The following is a 15,128-nucleotide window of genomic DNA, read 5'->3' on the forward strand; positions in this document are numbered from 1 at the left end:
GGATATTACGTTTTTCCGTTTTTTAAAGGGTAAACTTTTCATTTCTGAACAGTTCCTGCAAGTTGTCACACTTTTTTTTGTGCTTCATGATTGATCACGTTATCATCTGTAAACTATATGAGGATACTATTAAATTTGGCTGTCGTGTCATTGATATACAAGTGTTAAGAGTCTCTGACGTTATTTATACAACAGCAAATGATTATTATCTCTCTGTATCCTACCTACCAAGAAACAATGTTTGTTATCAGTGTGTCATGTAATGTGCAAGCTCGTTTATTTTAATTTTTGTTTTTTTACTTGCTAGTTACAGTAGTCTTTCCACCTCTCTTCACATTCCTTTTAAAATGTGTAATATTTGATGCTGTAACGGCCTTACAGTTACTGATTCTCTCCTGTAACGGAATAGAATAGCAGTGGTGTGCTTTCACTGGAACATCAAAGACTCTTTGACTTTAAAGAAACTTTACATTAATTCCTCTAATCCTCTACAGTTGCTGAGTCTTTCCTGTGCAGTATCTACAGAAGGATGCTTACGGAGCGAGGATTGGTGCATCTAAGTGCTCGGCGCAAGACCAGATTTGAGGGTAAAGCCGCGTTGAGTGACTCTGGTCGCTGCTCGTCGGCCTCTCCCACACACCACGCAGGAGGATTATTTGTGAACAAGGAGGCAGAAAAATTAGCAGCGAGGATGCGCTGGAGCCTGAGTAACGAAATCCCTGGCCATCCACACAGCGTGTTCGTCGGAAGCCGTGGGAGGCTACACGGACTCGAGCGGAAAATCCTTCCTGGCTTCGCTCCACTTTTTTTACGGGAACAAACTCCTACTATTTGGCTGATTTTTCTGAAAAGAGGATTATGAGGGCGATTAGGAGCGAAATGGAGCGTGACACCGGCCGGCGAGGTGCGATGGCGCGATGTAGGATTCATTAGGCGCCGCGTGACGTATCGACCAGGTGGCCAGTTCAACAGTCGACACACGCCCCAGCCGGCGCTGGGTCGACTCTCCCGTAGCAACGATCGCGCGCCATGCCGCTCTTGAAGTGAAACTTCGACTTCTACAAATGGCCTTTGGTTACGAGAACTACAGCCGGCTAAATCTCACCCTACCACCTATGTTAAGAAGCGTATTGCTTTTACTAGATATTACCCAGGCAAGATTGTGGGACGTCCTCAGTATTCTACGAAAGAAAAACAACAATATCAGTTAATTTTTATATTTTATTAAAGATAAATTCAAACAAAACTTACAAGAGTAAATCAAACAACACTGTTACTTGCCTCATGTCTTCGCAGCTATTTCAGTACTATTGCACGGGTCAGAAGAATAAGGGGACATGAGTTCGGGCGTTTAACATACTCTATAGAGCAGTAATTGAGGATTGGGTTCGTTAGCAAATTATACCTTCATCTTTCACAAATTAAGTACACAACAAAACATCATTGCATCCTCGATCGTTTGAACAAAAAGAACTGAAACGTCCGACAAGTATCGAAATCAAAGTGGAAACACTGCTTCATCCCGTCATCCTTGGTGCTTTTCATTGCGCTTTGATAGTTTCTTGTATGTTACATATCAGAGTGTGTTCTTGCACGCTTGATCCACTGAATTCTAGTACTCTCGAAGTTTCTGGTTGCGTTGTCTTAGTTGAATTACTATGTCCAGTCGTGTTGCTGTATTTATTTGATGATCTCAATTGCAGTTCCGTCTCTTCCTGTTATGATGAGCAAACTATCCGCAGAATACAAATGTATCGCTAGATCCAACCATCTGACATACATATGCCACCGCATGGACGAAGGAGCAATGCCATGAACAGTTAAACTGTTCATTCAGTTAATTATACTGCAGTGACTGTTTAATACCGCCTGAATTAATTTCGACCCTTCGCCCATAAAAGGGTCAGTCAAATGAGAACGAGACACATGTAAAAAGTAAATGGACTGCTTATTATTTGGAAAGTTGTTTTAAAAGTAATAGTCATAACTGTTAATAGATTTATCCCATTCTGAGACAAGATGATCAATGCATATATGGAAAATTGCTTGCGGTTGACTACAGAATCGTAGCCAGGCGTGCGCCTCTTCGTCCGAAGCAGATCGACGGCCAGGAATGTCTTTCTTCAGGATTCCAAGAATACTGATATCGCATGTGCAGAGATTCGTACTCCATGGTTCAAATGGCTCTAAGCACTATGGGACTTAACATCTGAAGTCATCAGTCCCCTAGACTTAGAAACTACTTAAACCTAACTGACCTAAGGACATCACACACATCCATGCTCGAGGCAGGATTCGAACCTTTGACCGTAGCAGCAGCGTGGTTCCGGAGTAAAGCTGCTAGAACCGCTCGGCCACAACGTCCGGTTCGTACTCAATGGAGAATGTGTAAAGGCTTCCCAGCGAAACTTCTGAATCGCATTCAAAACAACCTTGGCAACATGTCATGCGTACCCGCCCACGAGTTGTCAGGGTTGATCGGAGTACACTTGACAAGTTTCACTGGAGAGTCCTTACACAGCCTTTATAGAGTCCCGATCCCTCCCCATGCGACTTCCGTATTTTTGCAACCCTGAAAAATGACATTCGTGGCCGGAGATTTGATTCGGGCGAAGAGGTGCAAGCCTACTTGCAATCATGTTTCCGTATGCAATGGCAAAGATATTTCCATGAAGGCTTTGACCGTCTCACAGCGGGGTAAATGTATCAACGGTCATGGCGATTACTTTTGAAATAATAAACAGTTTACTTATTGTTTCCAAAAAAATGGTTCAAACGACTCTGAGCACTATGGGACTTAACTGCTGAGGTCATCAGTCCCCTAGAACTTAGAACTACTTAAACCTAACTACCTAAGGACATCACAAACATCCATGCCCGACGCAGGATTCGAACCTGCGACCGCAGCCGTCGCACGGTTCCAGACTGTAGCGCCTAGAACCGCTCGGCCACTCTGGCCGGCTGCTGTTTCCCGTCTTTCTCTTTTTTATTTGACAGTCATAAGAGCAGAAGATTTATATTGTGTCACTATATTCGACAAATGCAGATTTTGGGCATTACACTGAGCATTACATCAAATTCATTTTAAGCTACTAAGTAATATAGCCGTTAATTTAAAAACGGCATGGTAAAAGAAATATAAAACGAAATGACTACTCTTCTTCAATTGACTAGTATTTAAAGTTGGAAAATAATGAAATTCTCCTCATTTAATAATGTTAACATTACTTCACGTAGTGAACAGAAGATCGTACAGTACAATTACCGCAATCACGGATGATAGTAAATAACGAAACGACCGAAGCCTTACACGTACAGTAAAGGACTCGCCAAGCGTTGATAATTGAGGAGGAGCGTAAGACAAAGCGAACTGGCGTGTTCGACGAGGCGCTCCATATCTGCCTCTTTGTATTTCTCACCCCCCAGTGACCTGAGGACTGGTGAACGCGCGTTAATAAAGCGCTCGCAAATCTTATTGGAGCTGCACGTAATTACTGGGGCGGGCCGGCCAGAGAGCTCGTGAGATAATGATCTCCAGTTCTGGCCGGCGTGGCGTAGCGTTGCGTTCGCGTATCGATTACGCTCCGGCCGTAGCCGCCAGCGCCTTGCCTCAGCCAATACTGCGTGGTGCCCGCCCGCCTGGAAAAGCGTCGCGGGTCGGCCTACCCCGGTAAAGATAGGCGCAGCCGGTGCAGTGCACTGTGGTGCGTGGTGCGCCATGGCGAAATTGTGCGTGACTGAGATATTGCGACCAGCCGCAGGGGTTTCCCCTCAGGTGACGCTTGGGTTTTACTCCTAACTTTGCGCAGTGACGTGGATTCCCGTGGACGCCTCTAGAGGGACCTGACATGAAAAGGATCATATCGACTGTTCCGGTTCTATACAGGGTTTTACAAAAAGGTACGGCCCAACTTTCAGGAAACATTCCTCAGACATAACGAAAAGATGTTATGTGGACATGTGTCCGGAAACGCTTGATTTCCATGTTAGAGCTCATTTTAGTTTCTTCCACCTACGCTCAATGGAGCGCGTTATCATGATTTCGTACGGGATACTTTACCCGTGCTGCTAGAACATGTGCCTTTACAAGTACGACATAACATGTGGTTCATGCACGATGGAGTGTTCGTACGCTTCTCAACAACAGATTCGGTGACCGATGGATTGGTAGAGGCGGACCAATACCATGGCCTCCACGCTCTCCTGACCTCAACCCTCTTGACTTTCATTTATGGGGGCATTTGAAAGCTCTTGTCTACGCAACCCCGGTACCAAATGTAGAGACTCTTCGTGCTCGTATTGTGGACGGCTGTGATGCAATACGCCATTCTCCAGGGCTGCATCAGCGCATCAGGGATTCCATGCGACGGAGGGTGGATGCATGTACCCTCGCTAACGGAGGACATTTTGAACATTTCCTGCAACAAAGTGTTTGAAGTCACGCTGGTATGTTCTGTTGCTGTGTATTTCCATTCCATGATTAATGTGATTTGAAGAGAAGTAATAAAATGAGCTCTAACATGGAAAGTAAGCGTTTCCGGACACATGTCCACATAACACATTTTCTTTCTTTGTGTGTGAGGAATGTTTCCTGAAAGTTTGGCCGTACCTTTTTGTAACACCCTGTATATGAGTAAGAACACAAATCGAAACTGTCTCCTCAAAAAATTCACAGAAAAAATTCAGATACAAACATCACGCAGTTTAAAAGTAATTGTGTAGGTAACAAAAAATTGCTAGTCTTGACAAATTAAAACTGTTCCGGACCGGGACCCAAAACCGGGACCCAAACTTTTAACCTTTACGCGAAGAAATGCTCTATCGACGGAGATACCCAGCATGAATCTCGACCCGCCCTCATAGCTTTACCTACACCAGTACTACTTCGCTCAATTTCTAAACTTCACCGACGGTATCTTGCATGTCTATTGGGACTAGTTCTCTTGGAAGAAAGGATTCTATCGAGAAAAGGCACAATCTGACAGAAAGTTTCAAGTCGGCGACTCTCCGATGCACTGCAAAAATTATTCAGGAAGGAAAGCCCTAGGCTGTGGCGAAGCTTTTTCTAGAACTATTTAAATATATATGTTGAGAACAAGAGTGAGGTGATGTAACTTCGCAGACTTCCACGGCCTGTGCGATTTTGGATCGCAACAAGGCAGTCGAAACGTCAGCAGTTTAGTTGTTTTAGTAGTTTACATGACAAGACCCAACATCCAAAATTATTTTATCTAAAATGAGTGAGGTGGTTTAAAGTAATAAGAAGTAATGTGCATATACGGCACAGATGACTGTAATGTTAGAAGATATCATGGCAGGTTCATGGACGGGTTTTGGTGTCATCTTGTATGGCCTGATTTCTTTCACATACACAGAGCGTCCAAGATAGTTTCTGCAGTTTTCTTTTGAACTCATTAATGAACAGTTCGTAAAGCTACACACAAAATTAGAGAATAGTAATTAGGCGTCACTCTGCTATTGTTTCTCAGTAGATTGTAGTCCATAGTAAACAGTATATGACGTTCTCAATATGACTGATCTTTCATTATATTTGTCCTACTCCGTAGCTTAGTGATTAGCGTGGGTGACTAATGCGGAGGAACTGGGTTCAATGACTTTTTTCCTTATTGTTTGATGGGAGGGTTGGTATGGGTTGCATTCAGCCTCGTGGTGCCAGTTGAGGAGGTACGGAATGATAAACAGCGGCTTTACGCTAAGGAGTCGACAAGCCCCTCCCTACCGCATCCACACGACACCTCGTGAGGAGGATCACATGGCTGTCGGACATCTCTCAGGCTTACAGGGTCTCTAAAATGAGCTTGCTTTCGTTATAACTAAGTTCCATGATAAGATTTGTTCAAGGCTTTGTCGATGAGTTTCGAAGAATATTCGCTAACAGAAATTGGAAACTATTTCACTGACAATTTATTTCAGTATGAACATCTAGAGCTAGTAATATCGCCCCAAAACTGACGTTTTTGGTGCTATCATGAAGAATAATTTCGTTATGACATTTCGCTAATTTAAATATAAAGAGTGCTACGCTACATGTGAGGCAAATAGCGAAATACAAAATAAGTTAGACCCGATTAACTATTTCTGTGGAACTAGAGATGTAACGCTGGAAAAGGAAGTTGACCGACACTCCACTGACGTTCTATAAGATTATAGCTATGCTTGTACTTCACTTGAACGTGAATGCTGCAACCCCAGAAACAGAAACGGAAAAAGAACAGCAGCATGTGAAAAGAACTTCCTCAAATACGTCGCTGAATATACATTAATGGATAATAAGACAAACGACGTTAGGTTGAATTGAAAAGGCCAAACACAGTTTTTAACATTTTTATTCAGCCCCCGACGTTAAGGAGTCAATTTAAGCTCCACAGAATTTCCCATCCGATCTGCCCTGTTATGAATAGCACCAATAGTGCTTATCATAAATTAGCGAGACACTTACACTATAAAATTAAAGAATATTTCGAGTTTCAAAATAAGTTTTCGATTAAAAATTCAGAGGGCCTGTCCAACAGACTTAAAACCGTAACATGTTCCGAAAACACCATATTGGTGTCATTTGACATAATTAGCTTGTTCACAAATGTACCAGTGGATCAGACCTTGAACATCATAGAACAATACTTAAGGTACCACAAAAAATTATCCACTATAGAAATTGATGAGCTAATGTTACTTCTTAGAACGACTCTTAAATACAATTATTTTTCATTCAATAAAAAATTATATTCACAGCCATGTGGCCTAGCTATGGGGAGTCCACTTCCGTGTATGATGTCTAAAATTTTTATAAATTCTCTGGAATTGTGTTTTTTCCGAAATTACCCTGAATTCGTGAACAACATAATCTTTTATGCGAGATACGTGGATGACGTTCTTCTATTGGTTAATAACTCTCCAGAAGGAATAAAGCAAATATTCGCAACGTTTAACAGTCTACATGAAAAAATAAAATTCCCACAAGAATTGGAATCAGTTGATAGATCACTAAATAATCTTGATTTAACTTTGACTATTAAAGATGCTAAAATAGAGTTCAAGATATTCCGGAAGGCAACTTATTCAGACATCAGCCCGGCCAATTCAACCCACCCCCAAGCGCATAAAATGGCGTTTATCTATTCTAGTAGCCATCGGGCGATTTCTGTCCCGTTGTCAGATGTCAACCTCGAGAAAGAATTACAAATTCTCGGGAGTATTGCACAGAATAATGACTTTGATCCAAAGATAGTGAGGCAATTATATCATAAGAAAACGCGAAAAAGGGCAACGACTTTAGTAAACACAAATTCTCAAATCCAAGATCAGACCAAGAAATGGTTGTCGGTTTCTTATACAGGGCTATTACAAGTGATTGAAGCGATTTCATAAATTCACTGTAGCTCCATTCATTGACATATGGTCACGACACACTACAGATACGTAGAAAAACTCATAAAGTTTTGTTCGGCTGAAGCCGCACTTCAGGTTTCTGCCGCCAGAGCGCTCGAGAGCGCAGTGAGACAAAATGGCGACAGGAGCCGGGAAAGCGTATGTCGTGCTTGAAATGCACTCACATCAGTCAGTCATAACAGTGCAACGACACTTCAGGACGAAGTTCAACAAAGATCCACCAACTGCTAACTCCATTCGGCGATGGTATGCGCAGTTTAAAGCTTCTTGATGCCTCTGTAAGGGGAAATCAACGGGTCGGCCTGCAGTGAGCGAAGAAACGGTTGAACACGTGCGGGCAAGTTTCATGCGTAGCCCGCGGAAGTCGACGGATAAAGCAAGCAGGGAGCTATTTTCATCTTTTAACAGGATGGTGCTCCACCACACTTCCATCATGATGTTCGGCATTTCTTAAACAGGAGATTGGAAAACCGATGGATCGGTCGTGGTGGAGATCATGATCAGCAATTCATGTCATGGCCTCCACGCTCTCCCGACTTAACCCCATGCGATTTCTTTCTGTGGGGTTATGTGAAAGATTCAGTGTTTAAACCTCCTCTACCAAGAAACGTGCCAGAACTGCGAGCTCGCATCAACGATGCTTTCGAACTCATTGATGGGGACATGCTGCGCCGACTGTGGGAGGAACTCGATTATCGGCTTGATGTCTGCCGAATCACTAAAGGGGCACATATCGAACATTTGTGAATGCCTAAAAAAACTTTTTGAGTTTTTGTATGTGTGTGCAAAGCATTGTGAAAATATCTCAAATAATAAAGTTATTGCAGATCTGTGAAATCGCTTCAATCATTTGTAATAACCCTGTATAGGTAATGTCTCCTACAAGATACAGCACCTGTTGAAAAATTCAGGTTTTAAAATTTCCTTCTCGACGAGTAATAGTTTAAAGCGAAATTTTGTTCATACCCTTGCGAAAGGCTGTGATAAGTCAGCGAAATCAGGCGTATATAAGATTATGTGTGATGATTGCCCATGTTATTACATAGGTCAGACAGGCAGAGCTATAGTAGTAAGGTTTAAAGAACATCTTCCAATAAATGGCGTAGGAACACGGGGGTCAGCCTTTGTGGAACCTCTGGTGCAAATAGCTCATACACCTAAACCTTTACGTGACATATAGCTACTATATCATGAAGTTAAGGGCTAAAGACTCGACACGCTTCAGGAACTACAAATTTATGCACACCTAATTACAGATAGAGGCAATTTACTGAACGATCAACTGTATCTAAAAAAATAGGGCAAACTTCGAAGGTTTCCAGCCTATATCAGGTTTACAATCATTTATAATGCATGTAACCATTACAGTTCCTATAATAATAGAACGTTTCCTACAGATGTTCATACGAGATTTGTTGGTCAGTTTATAAGGCTCTGTAGCAGAATGTAAAACATAATCATGCTGGATACTGTAATCAACCTACAATAGTAAAGTATAAAATTAATTCATAGCAAAAATGTTATCTGACGCGTGCGTAGTAAGAGTTTGATTCTATACGTATCGCGCATGCGCGCCGCCCTCTGTGAGGCAGCCGTGAAGCCCTCGCGGTCCGCAGTCTCTAGTCACACAACGAGGCCCATACAACGGGCTTAATGTGAATTTGCTACAGCTTGTTTAATAGAAGTGACAAAACCTTATGGTGATGCATCAAGTTTTATAAAATTGACTTAGGACATGGCTTGTTTTAGGCAAACATTTAAATAATATTTTACGTAAGTACCACACGTTGCATCCTGTAGGATGACCATATCTAATATAATTTACTAGCACATTATAATATTAACTTTTTGCAGGTTCTGAAGAAGACGTTATTACTAACGTTGAAACCTAGGTAAACGATAAAGTTTACCTGCAACTGTAGGCTGTATATTCTTGTACCAAACATAGTTGACACAATGAAACAATATCACATAAGGTGTAATGAATACATAAACAATATCACATAAGGTGTAATGAACACATAAACAATATGCAACATGCAAGAATCACTAACGCAATAGAACAGTGTAAATCAGGAGGCAAAAGATTTTGAGGAAAGACCAATGAAGAGACAGCTTGATTAGTTTTGAAGGAAACAGAACGGACCAAAAGTCCCAACCGCTGATGTAGATGAAGACGATAATGATGATGCTGTATTCCTACAGCACGTAGAAATAAATGTCGGAACTTTGTACTTAGCACCAGTGGCGATCATTACAAAAATTTATGACTGTAGAACGGTAGAACATCCCCTTCAAACGGTTTTCGGTTGGTAGTACGGAAATGTGCCTATCTTTCCCCGTAAAAATTAATCGGATTTATCAAACGAACATTAAATAAACAGCAACTACTAAGGGCGCGAAGTAGCTTAACGAAGCAAACAGCAGCAAACACAGTAACGATGAGTAGCATTACACTTTTTACCGAGCGAGGTGGCGCAGTGGTTAGCACACTGGACTCGCATTCGGGAAGACGACGGTTCAACCCCGTCTCCGGCCAACCTGATTTAGGTTTTCCGTGATTTCCCTAAAATCATTTCAGGCAAATGCTGGGATGGTTCCTTTGAAAGGGCACAGCCGATTTCCTTCCCAATCCTTCCTTAACCCGAGGTTGCGCTCCGTCTCTAATGACCTCGTTGTCGACGGGACGTTAAACACTAACCACCACCACCGCCACCTTACACTTTTAAAGCAGAAACTCTTTTTTAATACGTAAATTTTGTACGTGCGAACATTATGAGCTTGAACGATCCTGTCTATCAATCGAACGACTTACGTACACCGCAAACTAGCATAAATGTTTTGCCGAAGAGGCTATACGCTTCACGACAGATGTTTTTTACGGCCCACGCATTAAATTCTTTATGCACAAGTTCCATATTAGCCAAAAATTTAGTCAACGGAATCGGGAGAGCGGGTTTCAGAAATCCCATAGGCAGATGTTTACAAACAGTTGTGTTCTTTTTTTTTTACTCCTGATACACTTCTCCTAGTTATTTTTCTTTCTCCCTTCGTTGTGATTTCACCACATGCGAATGGTTTAACCAGTATTAAATATGGTTCATTTTTACCTTACGCACTCATCTGACGAAAAAATTACGAAATGACCCTACAGGCTGGAACTTGATGGTTATCTTTATTAAGCTTAAGAAAGATGGATTTCAACAGCCGAGCTGTTTCCCTCAGGATGACTCTCCTGTGTTATATTAGCACTGCAGAGGTGAGGTATTACTGTTGCCGAATTCAACAAAGAGACAAGTATCCGTCGCTCGCATGCTAATTATATTCAGATGTTCGTCCGCTTCGTGCCTCACGTCGGTAAATCAGTTCACACGTTACGAGGAAGATACCCTCTCCTTTTTGTAATTCAGCCTTTAATCCTTGAATCTGCGGCCTCTATTAATTCAAATATACACGGTGGAGAACTATGAGATCATTAACTAACTGCTAGGTACTATACCACTCTAGTAGGGCAACAAGTTAGCTTTGCGTGTTTTCGCCCACACCACAGGCGTTTCACGTCAGCATGAAAGCGCGTTTCGTGACCGAGCTGTTCCATTGGCGGTCTTTTCTGAACCGCGCTATCTCGGCGGCGAAATATAGCTCTTCCAGTTGGGGAAACAGTACAGGCTGTTGCGTTAAACAACTGAGCGTTGGTCGCAACCTGGTATCAGAGTGTGTATTCTTGCTTGTCATATGGTTCAGTGAAGCGTGTAGCGCGCACACACGAGGACGTTACGGGAAATTGATAGTTTTCTCTCGCTTTACCCGCGTCACGCAGTAACTGACGAAATATCAACAAAAATTTCACATTATTTAATACTCCTGTAAGTTAATTACCGTTTGCTGTATTGTACGTTAAGCATTACTTGTTGAGTTCTAGCTGTATAAATTGTCGTTGCTTCATATTAACTGACAGGTTGTGACGTATCGGCTACTGCTGTCGTCTTGATTTATTTTGATAGCTGACCTCGCGATCTACACTCATGGTCATAAATTAACGATAATGCTGATACATGGTGAAACAACGCTCTGGTGGGCGGTTAGCGGGTTTAAATCACCTTGGGTATGACAATGCGGTGCATTTGACCTGCGGTCGTCTCACGGTGGCGCTGGCAGCAGTCCACATACGCAGAGGTCTGTTGGTGCATGTCACAGTACGGTGCAGCGAGCAAGTGTGCGGACGTTTTCAGAGGTGCTAATGGTGACTGTATGTTGACAATGGCTCAAAGAACAGATATTGATGACGTTATGAGGGTAGAATACTAGGGCGACTGGAGGCTGGTCTTACACAGCAGGTCGTAGCACGAGCCCTCCGTGTGCCACAAAGTGTGATCTCAAGATTATGACAACGATTCCAGCAGACAGGAAACGTGTCCATGCGCTACAGTGCGGTACGTCCACAGTGTACAACACCACAAGAAGACAGATATCTCACCATCAGTGCCCGCAGACAGCCTGTAGCCTTGCTCGGGACCTTACTGCAGCCACTGGAACACTTGTCTCCAGACACACGGTCTACAGACGACTGAACAGACATGGTTTATTCGCCCGGAGACTGAAAGGTGCATTACACTGACCCCTGGTCACAGGAAAGCCCTTAAAGCCTGGTGTCAAGAACACAGTACATGGTCAATGGAACATTGGTCCCAGGTTATGTTCACGGACGAGTCCAGGTATAGTCTGAACAGTGATTCTCACAGGGTTTTCATCTGGCATGAACCAGGAACCAGATACCAACCTCTTAATGTCCTGGCATGAGACTTGTATGGAGGTCGTGGTTGGATGGTGAAGAGTGGGATTATGACTGGTGCTGGTACACCCCTGCATGTCCTTGACAGAGGAACTGCATCATGTCAGGTGTATCGAGACGTCATTTTGCACCAGTATGTCCGCCTTTTCAGGGGTGCAGTGGGTCCCACCTTCGTCCTGATGTATGATAACGCACTGTCTCACCGAGCTGCTGTCGTGGAGGAGTACCTTGAAACAGAAGATATCAGGCGAATGGAGTGGCCTGCCTGTTCTCTAGACCTAAACCCTATCGAGCACGTCTGGAATGCTCTCGATCGACATATCGCTACACGTCTTCAAACCCTTAGGACACTTCAGGAGCTCCGACACGCACTGGTGCAAGAATTTGAGGCTATACCCCACCAGCTACTCCACCACCTGATCCATAGTATGACAACCCGTTGTGCGGCCTGTGTACGTGTGCATGGTGGTCAGATCCCATATTGATGTCGGGGTACATGCGCACGAGTGTAGCGCCCAAAATGTTGAATAAAACATCTGCTGAGGGTTCAAAAACTACCAGCTCAGGGTACTTTCCGTGTATTAATTAATTTGGAAATGTTATAGGATACTTTAACTGAGTGAGCTGCCGTGCCAGCAATACGACCCATGGAATGACAACAGTCGGTCAATGACAGCGAGCAACCGACAGGACGGCGATAATGCTGCGGGAATCAAATAATTCCCTTCGAAGCTGGCTGCAGATTGGATACAATTATATTGCGTTGTCCGTTCTGTTCTGTATTATCTCCAGTACTGCAAACTCCTCAGCGCCTAGGCGGATTTACTTTAAAGTGCCTTTGAGTAATTTACGTCACTGTATGATAGTAAGGCACACATATGGCGTTATACAGGATGATTCAGCTGCCCCTACCGATGTCGTTTCACGCAATTCGCGATGTTATATCTGACCTTCAAACACCACGCGCGAGTTTCTCATATTCTCTCGGTCGCTACGCGCAAACTGTTAGTCCCGTAGAGAAAATGAGCGGAACCTGTTTGTTGGAAATTTAATGTAGTTAAAGTTTGTACTGGGATACATTTTTGATGGAGGCCATGGTCTTCGAGTTATTCAAGAAAAACGCACAAGAGTGACCCTCACACGCACCTCCAACCCATACTCATCCCTCATCAGTCAGGAGTTCTAGCATATTGTTCGTGACACTCCCTGTACCACTACACAAAAATTTCCCACTACACGAAATGTTCGCGATATTCGATCCGTTTTGGTCTCTATTGATTGAGTTATTACGCCACCAGCGTTAATTCAAGAGTACCCGCGAGGATAATGAAAAGAAACTGATAACATTGGCAGATCGATCCAGACTCAACTCTTAGAAGTACAGTAATTTCATAGTGAGAAGGCCTGGTAAATATAACGACACAATTGTTTATTTTGTGCTGTTAAAATACAAAAAGTGTTAGGTGAAATTTACACAAACGTCAGTTTTAGAATTTGTAAGCGCGCGAACAAGCCAGTGGCGTAATGAGACCAGTCAATGAAGATCAGAAAAGGTCGAATTCGAGAAATAATTCGTGCAGTCACACATTTTCATTATTTTTAAAGCGGTGGATGAGTGCCATAAGCAATATACCAGAAATCGTGACCGGTGGGGACACTATGGGAATGGAGGTATGTTTGAGTGTCTTTTTGTAAGTTTTTCTTGAATAACTCGAAAACTTCGGCATCTAGCGAAAACGTAGCCCTGTACAAAATTTAAATACACTACATTTCCTAAAAAGAGGTGCTGATCGTTTTCTTTGTAAGACTAATAGTCGGATAGTAACAATCTAGAAACTAAGAAAACCTCGTGCGTGATTTTTTGAGGGCAGATGTAACTCTGCGGATTGCGTAAAACGACATCGGTAAGGGCAGCTGAGTATCCTGCTGTCACTTATTGACATAATTATTCAAAGGCAATCTCAATTAAATCTGGCTAGGCGTTAAGTAGTTATAATTTGCAACTTTTGGGAGGCAGCGTTTACTGAAGTGACTTTAGTATCGTATGAGGTATGTAGATGTTCATTCTGAGCAATTTTTGTTCCTTTATCGATTTAATTTGATTACACGGAAGTGATATTTATTCTCAAAAAGTGCTAGATGCTCTTTGGAAGCTACGGATTTTGAAATTGTATGACTGCTGTCGCCCTTGAATTTCTGCTGATTAGTCAGATTTTGATAGCTGTTTAATAGAGGCTATAATTTGCGTTATATTAATGCCCCTATCACGTGGCAAATCCTTGACACTGTGACGTTATCGCGTGCTCTCAGATTCTAGTGTGCCGTTTGGTGACAGTCATAGCTAAGCCGAGAACAACGAGAGCTCGTCGACAGAAGATCAGCCGCAGCGTTTATTACGACTATTGTCACAACTGTGTGTGAAGCAACGTTCGTAAATTGGTTTACAGTTGAGATGTAGATGGAAGGTAGCTCTTGAGATAACTAATGTTAATGCTTTTCAAATTACACACTGCTGATTTAATGCCAGTTTTACAAAAGCAGACTTAATTAAGAAGACCAGTGAAATTTTTGCAACGACATGTACTCAATATTTAGAACTGCACTGGTTCGCAGCTCGTGGTCTCGCGGTAGCGTTCTCGCTTCCAGAGCACGGGGTCCCGGCAGGGTCAGGGATTTTCATCTGCCTCGAGATGTCTGGGGGCTGTTGTGTCGTCTTTAACATTATCATTCATCCCCATTACGGTCGGAGGAAGGCAATGGCAAACCACCTCCACTAGGACTATGCCTAGTACGGCGGTGTGGGCCTCCCGCATCGGTCCCATACGGTAAAGGAGTATGGGACTTCATCATCATCACAGATTACAGTACGTGCCTAACAATTTCAGACTCCAGTCTGAACAGTTCTTGAATATTACTTTAAAAAAAA

This window comes from Schistocerca serialis, chromosome 2 (genome assembly GCF_023864345.2).
Source record: "Schistocerca serialis cubense isolate TAMUIC-IGC-003099 chromosome 2, iqSchSeri2.2, whole genome shotgun sequence".
In the NCBI taxonomy this organism is placed as follows: domain Eukaryota; kingdom Metazoa; phylum Arthropoda; class Insecta; order Orthoptera; family Acrididae; genus Schistocerca; species Schistocerca serialis.